The 16,030-nt window shown below is 35.3% G+C and overlaps 1 long non-coding RNA gene across 1 annotated transcript; it reads right to left on the bottom strand.

Annotated features, from left to right (window-relative positions):
- Nucleotides 1–8,525: 8,525 nt before the first annotated feature.
- On the bottom strand, nt 8,526–15,543 carry LOC115832139. Its single transcript, XR_004027578.1, has 3 exons — nt 15,385–15,543; nt 9,613–9,706; nt 8,526–8,643 (listed from the first exon to the last, which is right to left on the bottom strand). It is a non-coding gene; the product is annotated as an uncharacterized LOC115832139 (long non-coding RNA).
- Nucleotides 15,544–16,030: the final 487 nt, after the last annotated feature.

Here is a 16,030-nt window from a genome sequence, read left to right on the forward strand (position 1 = left end):
ATTTAGTCACAGAAAGCAGCAAACTATTAGTGATACATGTAAAATCATGGATGAATAGCAAAGACATTATGCTAAGCAAAAGGCCAGACTTAAATGGTTACATAACTTATTATTCCATTTGTATTACATTCTGAAAAAGAGGAAATTATAGATAGAAAACAGACCTGTGGTTGGTGGGAGACGGTGGTTGCAGGGCGCATTGACTATAAGTGGGAACAAGGGAATTTGGGGAGGATGATGGATATTTTCTATATCTTAAATGTGATGGTGGAAACACAACTGTATTTGTTTGTCAAAACTCATAAAACTGTACTCCAAAAGGGGCAAATTTACTATATGCAAATTAACCTCAATATGTATTATTTTAAAATAAGAAATTATATTTACTGCCATAAATAGTTACTTCATACTTAAAAAATTTAATTCATATTTTTAAAACAAAAAAAGACTATGTATCAACAAATTGGAAAAACTAGAAGACAATTTGTGGACATACACAACCTACCAAGATTGAACCATGAAGAAAGAGAAAACCTGAACAGACCAATAACAAGTAATGAGATTGAAGCAGTACTAACATGTCTCCCATCAAAGAAAAGTCAGGACCTGAAGGCTTCACTGCTAAATTCTGCCAAATGTTTAAAGGTGAGCTAATACCATTATACTCAAATTATTCCAAAAAATTAAAGGGGAGAGAATACTTTGAAACTCATTCTATGAACCAGCATTACTCTGATATCAAAACCAAAGATACAACAAAAAAAAGAAAACTATAGACCAATATCCCTGATTAACATATGTGCAAAAATTCTTAAGAAAATACCAGCAAATTGAATTCAGCAACACATTAAAAAGATCATTCACCATGATCACGTGGGATTTATCCCAGAGATGTAAGGATGGTTCAACATATGCAAATCAATAAACATGATACATCACATCAACACAATCAAGGACAAAGCCATATGATCATTCCAATAGATGCTGAAATGTATTTGATATAATACAACTTCCCTTCATGATAAAAACCTGAACAAACTGAGCATAGGAGGAGCATTCTTCAAAACAACAAGGTCATATATGATAAGCCCACAACTAATATCATACTGAACAAAAAAGAAAAAATTAAAAGGCTTTCCACTAAGATCTGGAATAAGACAAATATGGTACCTTTCACCACTTTATTTAACATAGTTCTGGAAGTCCAAGCCAGAGCAATTAGGCAGGAGAAAGAAACGGAGGGTATACAAATTGGAAAGGAAGAAGTTGAATTATTCTTGTTTGCAGACAACATAATCTTATATTTAGAAAATCCTAAAGATGCAAACAAAAAACTCTTACAACTGATGAGTTAAATAAAGTTTCAGAATCCAATATCAACATACAAAAATCAGTAGTGTTTCTGTTTGCAAACAGCTATCAACCTGAAAATAAAATCAAGAAAGAAATCTCATTTACAATAGCTACAAAAAAGAAAATCTGGGAATAAATTTAACCAAAGAAATAAAAGATTTCCACAGGGAAAACTATAAAACACTTATAAAAGAAATTGAAGAATACGCAAAAATGAAAGCTGTATCTCATGCTTATGGATTAGAAGAATTAATATTGTAAAAATTTCCATACCACCCAAAGCAATCTACAGATTCAATGCAACCCCTATCAAAATACCAGTGACATTACTCAGAGAATTAGGAAAAACAACCCTGAAATCTATATGGAAACTCAAAAGACTTTGAGTGGCTAAAGCAATCCTGCACAAAAAACAAAAAACAAAAAACAAACAAACAAAAAACAAAGCTGTAGGCATCACACTACCTGACTTCACATTATACTGCAAACCTATAGTAACCAAACAGCATAAACTGGCATAAACACAGACATGTAGATCAATGGAACAGAATACAGAGCCTAGAAATAAATTCACACATTATAGCCAACTCTTTTTTGACAAATGCACAAAGAACATACACTGTGAAAAGAGCAGTCCCTTTAATAAATGGTACTGGGAAAACTGTATGTCCATATGAAGAAAAATTAAACTACATCCTATCTTTCACCATATAAAAAATTAGCTCAAAAGAGAGAAAGACTTAAATGGTAGACCTAAAACTATGAAACTACTAGTAAAATACTTTGGGGAAACACTACAGATTTTTTGTAAAAGACCTCAAAATCATAGGCAACAATGGCAAAAATAGACAAACGAGATTACATAAAACTGAAAAGGTTCTCCACAGCAAAAGAATCAACAACGTGAAGAGATGGTTTACAGAATGGGAGAGAACATTTGCACACTATCCATCTGACAAAGGATTGATATGTGGAGTATACAATGTGCTCTAATAACTCATTAGCAGTAAAACCAAATAATCCCATTTAAAAATGGACAAAGGACCTGAATAGACATACAAATAGTCAATGAGAAAAAAAATGCTCAGCACCACTAATCATCAGAGACATGCAAATCAAAACCACAATGAGATACCATCTCACCCAGTTAAAATGGCTACGATCAAAATGAAAACAATTACAAAAAGCAAAAAATAATAACAGATGAATGAGAGTGGGGAGAAAGGAGAATGCTCTCCTTGGTAGAAATTTAAAGTACTACAGCCACCTTGCAGAACAGTATGGAAGTTCCTCAAAAGACTAAAAATAAAACTACTGTATGACTCAGCAATTTTACTGCTGGGTGTATATCCAAAAGAAAGGAAATCAGTATATTCAAGAGATACCTGCATGCTCATGTTTATTGTAGCACTAGCCACAATAGCCAAAATATGGAATCAACCCTCATGTCTATCAACGGATGAATTGATACAGAAAATGTGGTATATATACACAATGGAATACTATTCAGCTGTAAAAAAGAATACAATTTTGTCATTTGCAGCAACATGGATAGAACTAGGAGTCATTATGTTAAACAAAATTAGCTAGGCACAGGAAGACAAATATTGCATGTTTTCACTCATATGTGGGAGCTAAAAAAGTAGATCTCATGAAAGCAGAGATGAGAAGAATGGTTACCAGGGGAAAGGGTAGAGAGGAGAGGTGATGAAGAGAATTTGGTCAATAGGTACAAGAATACAGTTAGAAAGAAGAAATAAATTCTAGTATTCATTAGTATAGTAGGGCGATTAATGGTTAAAAATTTATTTTATATTTCAAAATAGCTAGAAGAGAAGGATTACGATGTTCTCAACAGGAAGAAAAGAGATGGCAGGTATCCCAATTACCCTGATTTGATCATTATACATTATATACATGTATCAAAATATCACATGTACCTCAAAGATATATACAATTGTTATACATCAATTAAAAACAAGCAAAAAAACCTAATAGATACATGAAAATATGTAACCAAACTAATAAAGACAAAGTATTCATTTATATATTGTTTTGGAGGAGCAGTAATTTATGAATCTAAATATAGCCTCTGATAACTACCACTTAGATATGAAATTTTACAATTAAAAATTTAATTTTTATTTTATTTTTAAATAAATAATATTTAGCATGTAATGCCTATTATATATTTTATGGCCTGTCTTACAAAAGTAGATCCCAATAAATAATTATAAAATGCTTTTGAGTCACTCCCATTACTTAAGAAATACTGCATAAACTAAATAAGGAATGCTACACTTCAGTGGGCATAATGTTTTAATTTGGTAGTTTTACAAAACTGTGTTCTAGCAGTTTATAAATTATATAAGCATATGCAAATTCAAATGGCATGCATTATTCAAGAACAAATAACTGTCCAGAAATATGAGTGGAGAAAAAAGAATGAACTATAACCTCTCTCCCTCTCACTCTCTAAGATAGCATAGTAAATGTGGAAAAAAGGGGGAAATATTCTTTATTTATTTTCAGTAACAATCCAGTAAACAATAAAAACAAGCATTAACAAACAATATGAGGAAAAATAGTTCAGATCTTTGTTTCTGTCTAAAGTAGAATCTTAAAGTGTCTTAGTTCATTCTGGATACTATAACAAAATACCATAAACTGGGTGGCTTGGAAACACCACAGATTGATTTATTTCTCACAGTTCTAGAGGCTGGGAAGTCCAAGATCAAAGTGCTGGCAAAGTCGTGGTCTGGTGAGGGCCTGCTCTCTGGTTCATAGATGGTACTGTCTAGCTCTGTCCTTATATGGTAGAAGGGGCAAGGCAGCTTTCTGGGGCACCTTCTGTAATGGCACTGATTCCATTAAGGAGGGCTTCACCATCTAACTAGTAATTAGACCCCCACAAAGCCCTCACCTCCCAATACCACCACACTGGTGATCAAATTCCAACATACAGGTTTTGGAGGCACACAAACATTTAAACTCTAGCATGGAGTAAGCAAATATGTTTCCTAAGAAGATTGAAATAATGTGAGCAAGTCATTGATCTCAATCATCTGAAGTCTGAATTGACAGCAGGGAAGGGACATATTTCCATCATGTAATGACTGGGAAGTTGACTGAAATTGAGTTTTTTGTCCAGCCCAGCTGCTTGACATTAGAATAGCGCTTTTTATAAGGTCTTCATCTCCATTTCCTTGCCCCAAGAATTGCTGATGAGTAGATTCACTATAGGAGAGTCATTTGACATTTGGTTTCTACGCTCCTCTAACTAGTTTTTCCAACTTCCAGTTTCCAAGAATTTTCATTCACATCGTTTTGGTCTCTTATAAATATATGGATTATTTTTCTGCCTTTTGTTCTCCCATGTAAGGATGGACAGACTCTTAGACAGGAGCATAACCATGCATTAGAATAAAGCCCAAATCCATTAGCAATTTAAAACAAGTATTTATTCTTAATTAAAGGTAGAGATAACTTTGTTTTAAGAAAATTGATTCTCATGCTTAGCTCAAGTCCTAACAGGAAAAAATAGATGCTTCACGTTATTCTGGGACGGAAGTGTGCCCTCAAAGTTGAGACTGAATGGCTCCTTCTAGTAGAATACAAAGGAAACTGTAACTTTTGTGTAGAAAACACACGTTGAAGTTTTATATATTATTAGGAGAAAGTCAGAATTCACTCAATTTCCTTTAAAATTGTTACTTCATTCTATTTTTTTCTTTTTTCCACTTTTTCCTTTCTATTTCATACTTTCATAACGTATGCCCACAAAGTGGTTCAGAAAAATTATTGAGATTTCAGGTGAAAAGGAAAAATACACAATTAAATAAGAGCATCTACTGATACACTCTTTTCCTTCAAAAAGCTGAAAAAATTGAGGTTTTGCAAGGCCATTATAAAGTTTCCAAATGCTCATTCAAGTATAGAGGCAGTAAACACAAGCTGAAGGGATACTAATATGGAAATATTGTTCTATTTTTATGACTTAGTTAAGTCTCTCAGTTACTTTAGTCCTCAGCTTCGCCATTTGAAAATCAAATAACTAAACTAGAAAAGCGTATAGTGCTAACAATCTGTGAGCCTACTCCATTCCCAGCTTATTCTTATCCTTAACCATTATAACAGTCTGAGAGTATATAAAAATCCCTCCTATTTATTGACTCTAGACAACTAAAACACTGCGCTGATGAGATTCACACCTGATCCCTTTACCCAGCCAATTACACACGTGCTTACAGTTGGACAGATTTTCTTAATGTCACATAATCCCATACTAGGTATTTCATAGCAACGATGAAGCAAGAAATAACATTCATATATACATATATAAAAATGAACTTGCCTGGATTGTTTGCATAGGACAAAATGGGCACCATTAGTTTTCTGCTTTCTTCTTCTGCCTTATCAAACCTGCTCCTTCTTTGTTCTTATAAATGTATAGATGATTATAATAAGGCTAGATTTTAGTATTGCAGTGGTATGTACATTTTGAAGGAGGGCAAATGTGAAGCTCTAACCTTGAAATTTCAAAAATCAGCTATCCATAAAGGAAATCCCAGGAGAATCATTCTTTGGCACCTCTGGAATTATTCAGTGTCAATTCTGCTGTCAGAGAATTCAATGTGTTAACATTCGGTCTCTGTAATGTGAATCTTGCCCAAAACAGAGAAGAGTGTCTAAAGGCAGCATGCGCAAGTCCAAAGGAAACGTGAGCTGAAAGAACACACTGGTATAAAATACAGAGAAAAAAGCAGTCTGACAAGATGTTCAGTATGAGGCTATTTCCTAAAAATTATTTTTAAATAAAAATAGAAGGAAGGAAGAAAGGAAAGAAGAAAAGGAAATTGAAAACAGCAAATATAACAACCATAAAAAAAGTAGTTGAAATCATTGGCTATTTTGTTAAGATCATTCAGTCCTTTAAAAATGATGGTTATGAAAACCAAAGAGTAACCTGGAAAATGATTAAAAGCTTAAAAGATAGCATTCAAAATGTTATGTGTACTATCTAGAAAACCATCTCTAGAATATATGCAGGAATATTTGTTTCATTTTGTATACTGCTATATGCCCAGCACCTTAAACAGTATCTGACATATAGTAGGTGCTCAATAAGTATGTGTTGTGTGAATTTGTTGATGAATCACTTAAATATTGGAGGAAAATATATAAATTAATATGATAATTGTTCTACATTGGGGTGTGGAATTATGTGCACGTTTATTTAATTTCCTGATTTTCCAAACTCCTCTTTTTTCCCACCTTTTTCTCCATTATATCCCTGCTGATGTGCAGTAATATATATTTTTTGGTCTCCTTCTATCCAAATGCATGCCACTTTATATTTACAACGTGGAAAAAAAGAGATAATTCTATGAAGAAGGGGACTAGAAATGAACGGAGTGTAATTTCTGAAAACAAAAATCAAGACATAGAGCAGTATATACTTTGTGTAGCTACAGTCATGTCTATATCCAGGGACAGCTACATAGCACAGAAATGACTTCTCCCTCTTTTAGGCATGAGCTAATTTTTCCATTGTACATTTATTCCACAGCTAATAAAACAGAGCCATTCTTCTTGTTTTTTAATGTTCTGCCAATGGACATACTGCTAAGAACAATCAGTATGAAATAAATTCTTGTATTTTTCAGATAGAATTAGTCTTTTACCGTGAAGTTAGGCCAAGTCAGGCAAATTAAACCTAGACACTAAAGCTTCTATTAGATATGTTACGGCACAGGCATCCTTGTAGATTCCCTGAGCAGATTGCAGTTACAGAAATCAACAAATAGTAAAACGATATGCGTTAGCCTCTGATTTTAATAGTATGTGAGGTCTGGAGAAAGAATTGCACTGTGTTCAAACTCATAATTGCAGCCTGATACATAGCTTGATGCATATAATCACAGAGCCTTCTTTTCTATTTCATAATTTTCCAGCCATCTATTAATCCAACTTACTTCTTCTAGAAATATATATATATATAGGTTCCAACCCTTGTTAGTTGTTTGGTCTTAGATGAGTTTCTAAATTATTTTGACTTAAGTTTCCTCAGGTGCCAAGTGAAGATAACATTTGTGACCATATAATAGTAGTTAGACTTGAGTTTACATACATAGTGTTTGAAAAGTTGTGACGTATGATGAGACCTCAGTAAGTCTTAGATCCTTATACTGTGCACTATGCACTAGACAGTGGGGAAGAAATTGAATATGGTGATGAAAAAGATAGGATCTGGTTCATGGTAACTTGAAATCTAGCAGGTATGATTATTGCAAGACAATTTCTATGGATCTCTAGCATTTCTGTGTGTCTTGGGAACAGTACTGACAGCCTTTTGTTCTATCTTTTCAGAGAAGTTTCAGGTTTGTATAGAAGACAACCTTGGAAGATACAGAGTGTCTCCTTTGAGGGCAGAGCCCAGGCTTGTTTGCTATCCATTATGAAAGTATGTAATGTCTTCCTCAGGGACAAAGTTTGAGCAGGCTTGCTTGCAGCCCATTCTAAAACCCTAAGATTTCCTAAATTTGGTATTCCTCCCCTGTGACCTAATGCAACCCATTGCTTGTGCAGGTGCCACTTGGCCTTCATCACATCCGCATATAGGAATTGGGACTCAGGCAACCAGCATAAATGCTGATATTTTGGTTACTGCTATTGATGTAAGCGATAAACTGTCTTTTGTTTCTGATTCAGGAGTCTTTTGCCTTCTGTTAGCATCCATGAAACTAGGGCAAGCTAACTTGTTATCTTACAAGTAGGATAAAAATCTCAGATTATTTACAATTCTTAAAAATCATTAGGCAAGTTATCAGAAATATAAAACTGTGTATAAATAAAAATGCAAAAATAGGCATACACACTAATATATATGGGAAAAATGAGATGGCTGAATATTATAGGAACTTTAATGTGCAGTAGGATTTAAGATCAATTATTAAATTGATCCTAAAACTTTTAGGATCAGAAGCAAACACAAAAATCACCTAATCAAAGCAACCAGTCAATTTCGAGAGGCCATGCTGATCTTGCCTACCAATTTTTCTTCATTGCATACTAGAAGAGCGGGCACATAGTATGTACTCAATGAAGATACGTATTTTAAGAAATGTAAAAATAAATTTAAGGAAACATTTATTGAATAAATGTATTCTTTTTACTGCTCAATAATTTCCATAACAGAATAGGTACTTCTGCATGGGAAATCCAGTTCATTGCTGAATATCTGTTCCAGGAAATTCTTCCTTACTATATGACTCAAGGTAGGAGAATATGCTGTGGTAAAATAAAAATCACAAAATATTAGTGATGGCATTACATAATAAAAATTTTATTTTTCCCTCATATCACCATTTGATATGTGTAAATGCCTTCCTCAAGGCTTTTCCCTTCAAATCATATCTCAGGAATTAGGGCTTTTCTATAATGTTGCTCTATCCAGAAGTAAAATGAAAATGGCAAAGTTTTGTCTGCCATACTTAATTTGAACTAAAGTTAGATTTCTTAAATTTAATTCACTGATTCTAATTCATTCTGATCTTGGAACAAGCAACAACAATAGCAAAAGCTTCCTTACTTTTCCCCATAAATATGATAGATGTTTAAATATTTATTTCCTCTTAGTCTATTTTTTTCTAGGCTAAGTAATCATATTTCATATAATCAGACCTCACAGGAAATCATTCCTGGACACCCTTCCATTTTCATTCTTTTCCTAAGACCATCCCTTAGGCTGACAATGACATTTAAAGAGTGGTACCAAGGCCGGGTGCGGTGGCTCACGCTTGTAATCCCAGCACTTTGGGAGGCCGAGGCGGGTGGATCACGAGGTCAGGAGATGGAGATCACGGTGAAACCCCGTCTCTACTAAAAATACAAAAAAATTAGCCGGGTGTGGTGGCGGGCGCCTGTAGTCCCAGCTACTCAGAGAGGCTGAGGCAGGAGAATGGTGTGAACCTGGGAGGCGGAGCTTGCAGTGAGCCGAGATTGCGCCACTGCACTCCCGCCTGGGCAACAGAGCGAGACTCCGTCTCAAAAAAAAAAAAAAAAAAAAAAATTAAAGAGTGGTACCAAGAACTGAATTCAGTATCTAAAATATTCTCAGGCAAACAGATTAGATGAGCCCAAGTTTCCATGGTTTAAACTCTAGAAAGTCCAACGCTCTAGACTTTCATATTATCTCACGAGAATTATAGGACACCAGAAAGGACAGTATTTTTAAATATTAACCGATGCTTGCCATACCTCATTCCATTTTACCCCGTTACCTCTCCTCCATTTAGGTCACCAGACAGCCTTGAGGCAGGCGTTGCCTTAAGGGGAAGTGCAGCTATGGAAACTGAAAAACAAAACCATCCAACTCCTGACTTTTAAGCTTTAAAATAAAAGCCACATAAGAATACTGGAAGATCTAGTTTTTCTTGCCTTTGAAGAGATAAGAACTGTCTGGGCTAGAATAAATAGTGAAGAGCTGTACAGAAAACTAAAGAGTAGAGAATTGGTGAAAGCATATGAGTCGGGGGGCACCTCTGGCCTGTCCACTCCTCTCCTGTCCCCACCCTTGGAGTTGAATCCTAAAAGGGAAAAGGAGAAATAGAAGTTGATCATAAGTGAAATTTTAAAGGATGGAATGCCTGTGCCTCTGCTCTCTGCCTAGCATGCCAAGAGGCAGCAATCTCCCAAGAATGTCACCATGGCAAGGGGAAAGAGTAGAGATGGCTACATGAGGTGTCAGCACTAAGAACCTGAGGCAACCACAGTGTCTCCTCCATACCGTGGCCCCACATATGCACTCCCCTACCCCACCAAGTAGCCTAATAACATTTCAGGCAGAAGAAGAAGGAAAACATCTGAAATGTCTAGTTTAACCTCAAACCATTGCGTTTATCCAGAAAATGTCACGAAAATCTTAGAGTGACATAGTTTACGTGTACTTGATTAAATCACCTTTTCTACCTTCATGAAGACTGGAAATTGTATTGGGAATACATTGTGTCTTAGAAAAATAGACTGTCAACTCTTCAGCATTTCCTGAACACAACTTAATAATGTTCTGACGACCGTAGATGCTTGTCTCAGAAATAGAAAAGGTCTCACTATGTCTCAAAGGTGAGGGTGTTAAAGTGGATTTGGATACTGAATTTGGATTTACGAGATCAAGGTTTAAATTACCACCTCTATGTATTTGTCCACATGATAATTTCTCTCTTAGCAACAGTTTGCCATTAAAAACATGTATATATTCTGAATTTCTCAAAGGCAGAATAAGGATTTTACATGAGGTAAGGGCCTGGGAAAGGGTTTTATATCTTTAAATTGCCATAAATATGCCATAATTAGTCTATGTTTTAAGGTGGCTATGGTCTAAAATTTAGGCTAAAAGGTAATATAAGTGATGTGATGTTACATTTTGATATTGGGTATAGAGAGACACTTTAGTTCAGTGAATCTGAAATTTTAATGTGCTTGGAGGATCTTATCAAAATGCAGATTCAGATTCTGCAGATTTGAACTGGGGCCCTGAGATTACTCATTTCTAACTCAGGTAATAACAATCCTGCTGGATCATAGACCACACCTTGAGTAGCAACGCTCTAGTTAATGAGTAATTTTTGCACATTTCCTGAGCTTGAAGTAACAATTAATATTCAGCATCATATCTCACATTGTCCAAGAAGAGCTCACAATTTCTTTCTCTCTCCCATTTGTCCTCATATTCTCATCATACCTGAAGTTGATGATGTCATGACCTGATTACCAAATGCTCTGAAATTTCTTTCAGGTTTTCTTTTTAAATTGTTATTATCTATACAGAACATGGTGAGCTCCCAAGGAAAATATAAACAAGCAGTTCAGTCTTTGAGAATTTATGAGATTTAATTCCACAAAGTTGGCAGCATGCGTGCCATTATTTCAGTTATTCACTTTTAAGAAAGAATAAAATTTATATTTGGATTCCACAAATAAGATAACTGGGCAAGTATTATATTAAGGCATTTGGGGTTGTTTTATTTTAGTTGGTTTCTTTACTTTCACTGTCCCTGTCCCCTTGAGATTCCAAGAAGCTGGCATATGTAGGGGACAGGTTATTATCACCCACAGTTTTTCTTTCTAGTGAAGATCATTGTTATCTAGAGTACAGAACATCACCTTAGATTTCAGAGATGATGTTATCTGCTCAGTTTCTAAGAACAAATTGTAGACAAGATAGCATGACTTTTTCTAATAGAATGAGTAAAATGATCTAGAACTGGCAAAATTGCACATCAACTTTCTTCAACACCCTCACCTTTGAGACATAGTATGCACACTGGTTAAGGGCTGAACTGTGGAAACAGATTGCCTGGCTGGATAACATTGAGAAAATCACTTAACCACTTAGTGCCTCAATTTCCTAATCTGTATGATGGGGAAAATTATTGTCCTTACCTCATGAGGCTGTTGTGAGGAGTAAATGAGTTAGTATGTGTAAAGCACTTAAGACCTGCCTACAATATTGTAGGCACTCTAAAGGTTAACTATTATCATCATTATTACTATTACTATTATTGCTGTTACTTTATTCTTTTATATTCATCAAGTTTATGTTATGGTTAGATAATTTCAGGAAGTCTGCCCCTTACTATACCACCAAGATGAACTTGATTTTGCAAGGCAATAAGATACAAACAGATGAAGATGAGATGCTAGTATTTATAGTTACTGAAGGTGATGCATAGCTTCTGAAATAATTTATTTTATATTTTTCAGTTTTACTATAATTGTACTATACTAAAGAAACAGCTGTAGTTAGAATTCTTAGAAAATAAAAAACTCCAAAAGTATTGCCCATCACATTCAACATTTTGACATTATTCTGTAGATAATTTTTTCAAAGAGACATCTACTTGAAGACATAATTTACTCATAGAGTAAATTAGGCAATTAAGCTAAAGAATAATGCAACATATATTTCTTGTATAATGTTCACATAAAAATTCTTAGCATCTCTGTTCTTCTTATTTGGTGTTGAAAGAGACCAAAGCAAGAACATGTGTAGATTGACAATCCCACAATATTCACAGATCACAGGTATAGTTGTTAAATTCAAATAAAATTCAGCAGGTATAAACTTTGTGCCTACCTTTTGTGCTGTGTGAGTCATCCAAGAGGTATCTAATTCCACCTTTTCCTTTAAGGAATTTGTCTTCTCATTAGGGAGACAATTATGATAATGGAAATGATTGGAGCAAAATAAGGAGCAACAATAATAATTACATACAATCAAGTCTCCAAATATAAGATGCAGGCAACACAAATTATAACAGTATAGGGAAGTCAATTTTCAAATGTTAAGACACACTTCCTAAAGGAGGTACTACTTACAATGGGCTTTGGAAATAGATAGGATTTTGAATATGTTCCAGGACTCAAAATCCACAGGGACAATAATGCTAAGACATCCTCTCCAGTGACCTATTTATACAATGAGAATGAATTGGGCAGTTGGGATGCAACTAAGTTACTTTTAGGATGTGAAAATACATGCATACCTCATTTTTGGATCAAACACAAAACTGAAAATCTGGAAACAGCAACAACAGAGCAGAAAATTTGTGTTTTTCATAATAGTACTTTTTTTTCATAAAAGCTATTGGCCTTCAAAGTGGTTCAAAAAAGGTTTCCTTAAATACAAAGCTCCTTAAACATAAATTACTTAAAAGAATTGTGATTTTCTCTCAACGTTCTCAGCTGACACCTCTCGTACAAAGCGAGAGCACATCTCATGGTCTTACTTTGCACTGGGAATTCGCGTGGGATAGCTTTTCCTCCCTGCTTTCTCTCTTCTGAGTGACAGCAACATTGCCTTTGGCTTCATTTCTTCCAAAGTTTTTATTTTTATTTTCTCTTTTTCTTTTTACATTTTTTATTTTAAAATATTTAAATCAAATTATAAAGATAATGTATTACAAATGAGATATAAATGCAAACCAGATACTTCTGGCTGCTGTGATTTATTAGTCTAACTGGTCTTTGTCTGTGGCTAGTTAGCCTGGTGGGTTAGAACATAGTGCTAATGATGCCAAGATCAAGGGTTTAATCCCCTTGGCCTACTTAGCTTTGTTCCATTCCATGGACAGAACTGTACTCATACCCAGGCCAGACTTCGCGTGAATGTATTCCACTTGTCAGAGGCTGAGAGAGACAATGTAGTTACGTTAGCCCAGATCTGTCATTACTATGAGGGAAACAAGCAAAGAAACAAGCAACAAACTCAAAGTATGCAATGAACTCAAGGTCTGTCATTTGTGAAGACAGATAACCCTATTATACAGTTAAGTACATATTCTTTGCTAATATTTTAAAAATAATGAACGTTTTAACAGCACATAGTTAAATGATGAGGTGATGTTATCTGAACATTTGTTAGACTAACCTGTATTTTTTTAAATTTTATTTTAATTACAAATAATAATGGTATACACTTATGGGTGTGCAATATGATGTTATGATATATTGTAGAATGTAGAATATGTATATGTTGTGGAATGATTAAATCAGGTTAATTAACATATCTATCACCTCACTCTGCTGATAGATCCTAAGTAGTGTCTTGACATCTTTTCATCTCACCTCGCTATTTCTCATCTTGGATTCCTCTATGTTTAAGTATCTATAAAATATACTAGTAATATAGTATCATACACGTATATTTGCATATGTGTGTGTGTATGCCTTCTAGTGAAATCCTGTAACTCCAGCCAAATTCATGAAAAAATATGAAAAATTTTATGAAATTATGGAAAAAAACCACTTAACAGAAAGAGTGTGCTGACTCTTTCAGGAATGTGTGCTAATGGTAGATAGAGGTGCTAAGAGAGGGTCCTGGCCAACCCTGGCTGGGCTCCCAGCAAATGAGAATCTTGTGTGAAGCAGGTGCTAACATTTGCTATGTGTCTCTGCTGAGTCAACCAGAAATATTTAAAGTCTCATTTTTCATTAAATAAATCAAACCATGAAGATTGAAAGTAGTCCATCATTAATTGTTACAGTTGAAACCCCAGCCTCAGAGTCTTTATATGAGGTGTACTCTAACAACCTCATAAGAGTCACTAATAAGAGAAGGGAGTACTTCACTAGATGTTGTAAACTCATCAGGAAAAAGAAGAAAAAACACCTTGAATTAGAGTACATATAAAATCTCTTCAAGAAGTACTACCTAAGGATGAGAAAAGGGCACAGCACCAAATACTAAGACACTCAGTGTTTAAAGTTTAGGTAGAGGAGGATGTAGCAAAGCAAAGAGGAAGAACAGCCAAAGTATCAAGAAACAGATGTAGACAGGAGGATACCATGAAAAGATATCAATAGAAGAGAGAATTTTAAGAAGGGATTAATTCACAATGGCAAAATTTATAAAGCATCAATTAGGATGAGGTTTTAACAGTTAACTTTGAATTGAGCAACATGTTCAGTATTACTGACCTTAATATATGTTGGTGAGGTGATGGAGCAAAATAGAGAATAGAGATGCAGAACGTAGATAAAATTGAATTGGACAGATATGAGAATGGTGGACAAGACAGGAAGCAATAGTTGCAGGAGGATATGGGTAAGCACCTTTAGAGAAACATAGTAAAGTTGCAGTGCCATTGAGGAGGGCAGGTGATCCTGAATGACAACTGATTAAAATGACCTTCATTCTTACATGCAAGTTTTGACCTCCTGTTTTTACTTCTATCCTATTGGCACCATTGATACCACTCTTAGATCCAGGCAACTAGAGTCCTTCCCTGGCCCTGAGCTTTACAGTACCCCTCACTAGCTCTCTTCCTGTGATGACTTTCCCCATAGGAAATTGTAGGGCAAAGGGGAATTTCTCACCCAAAACCTCTTCCAGCATCTCTTTCACCATCCTACCATTGTATTTGGGTTCTATTGTTACTGTAACCAATTACCACAAACTTAGTGGCTTTAAACAAGGTAAATTTAGTAACTTATGCTTCTGCAAATCAGAAGTACAAAAACAGGGCTCACATGTGTCAGCAGGGCTGTGTTCTTTCTGGAGACCTTAGGAAAACCCATTTTCTCGCCTTTTTCAGCTTCTAAAGGCTGTCTGCATTCCTTGGCTGATGATTCAATTCCTTTCCATTTTCAAAACTAGCAATGGCCTGCAGAGTCCTTTTTCTTTCTTTGCATCAGTATGGGGGACTCCTCTGTCCCTTGCCTCCCTTATGTGAGGAGGCCCACCTCATAATGATTACACTGGGCCCTTCCAGAGAATCAGGCTTATCTTCTTAAAATCCTCTCGTTAGCAAGCCTTAATTCCATCTGCAATCTTAACTCCCCTTTTCTAAGTAACAGAACATTCAAGAGTTCCAGGAATTAGAATGTGGACATCTTTGGGGAGGGGCATAATTCTGCCTAGAACAACTATGTTTCTTTACTCAAGACCTGACAATTTCCTGCACAGATGACGCAGGCCCATTTCTGCAGAGCCCTGGTTCCTAGAGCAGTCTGCATTGTCAGTGGGCTCAGGGTAAAGGGCTGATCAAAACTCAACTGTTTGGTAGCAAGGGGGCAGGTAGAGGAGATTTAAATACTTAGTTTGAGATATCTACATGCATGTACTGCAGGGTCCAGGGAGTTCTCTTACACTGGGATCCCAAGTTAAAGGCAGGGA

This window comes from Nomascus leucogenys, chromosome 21, assembly GCF_006542625.1.
Source record: "Nomascus leucogenys isolate Asia chromosome 21, Asia_NLE_v1, whole genome shotgun sequence".
Lineage (NCBI taxonomy): Eukaryota > Metazoa > Chordata > Mammalia > Primates > Hylobatidae > Nomascus > Nomascus leucogenys.